Below are 1205 nucleotides of genomic sequence, written 5' to 3'. Positions count from 1 at the left end.
ACTGGAAATACTTAATAAAACCAAGGAATTGGTTTTCTGGAAAAATCACCACAACGCAAATACAGAGTGTGATTACGCACTTTGTGATGAAATTTAAGGCTGCGCAGAGGGCAATTCTAGAAAACACATGTTTCTCCTACTACGTGCATTGTAGGGAGATAGTTGTGCAGCCACAATTGATTCACCAAGTTTTACTATGGGAGGTCAAGCAACCGAACAAGCAAGAGATGTGGTTTAATGTAAATGGGAGATATATTCGTTTTTCAATTGCTGAATGGTTACGGGATTGAGGTATGATGGGGTCGATGGTCGACCAATGTTAGATGAAAAATCGTCTTCAGTGAAGGACACATATTTTAAGGACTTCAAAGTTGTTACAAGTGAAGATGTCAAAAGGGTTTTTATTTCACTGGATGATGCGCGAAACATTGACATTGTTAAGATTGGAATTATCTATCTCATCACCTCATACTTATTTGCTACATCCTACCCGAAGGTGGTGGATCAATACATATTTGGACTTGTAGACGATTTTGCCACTCTTAAAACATTTCCTTGGGGTAGATATTTGTTTGAGACCACCTTATTGTCGCTAAAAAAGGGACTATCAAAACAAACTAGTCACTATAGATTGACAGGTTTTTTAGTGGCTTTCCAGGTGTGGTTATATGAGTGCATACCTGCACTTGAGGGAAATGTGGCCACAAGAATTTATAAGAAATATCCACGCATTATTAATTGGACTGCGCACAAACATCCTTCAGTGGCAATGTTGGAGGACAAAGTGTTTGGAAGTGAGAATGTAAGGTTTTAAATACATCTAAATTGTTATGTAATCATTTGGTTAATTATATAAATTTTGAAATGACGTATGCTCAATATTTTTTCATCTTATGTGAAATAGGTTGTGATAAATGTCATTGATCCATCTGAAGTTGAGCTCACAATGCCATACATGACAGGTTTTAAATATGAACTTCACATTTATTATGATACGAAATATGATTTGTGACCTGAAGTATGAATATCCTGTTTGTAAAGTGACATATGTTTTATGACTGTGACCTGAAACATGTAACTCGTGACCTGTGACTCTCTTTGTCGTTATGTATGTTGTGGCTTGTGCCTTGTGACTTAGTTTGCTCTTATGCGACTTGTGACTTGTGAATGTGATCGGAAACGTGTGATATGTGACTTTCTTCATA

The sequence above is a fragment of the Olea europaea genome, unplaced genomic scaffold, assembly GCF_002742605.1.
Source record: "Olea europaea var. sylvestris unplaced genomic scaffold, O_europaea_v1 scaffold1060, whole genome shotgun sequence".
Lineage (NCBI taxonomy): Eukaryota > Viridiplantae > Streptophyta > Magnoliopsida > Lamiales > Oleaceae > Olea > Olea europaea.
This window is presented reverse-complemented; position numbering follows the sequence as displayed.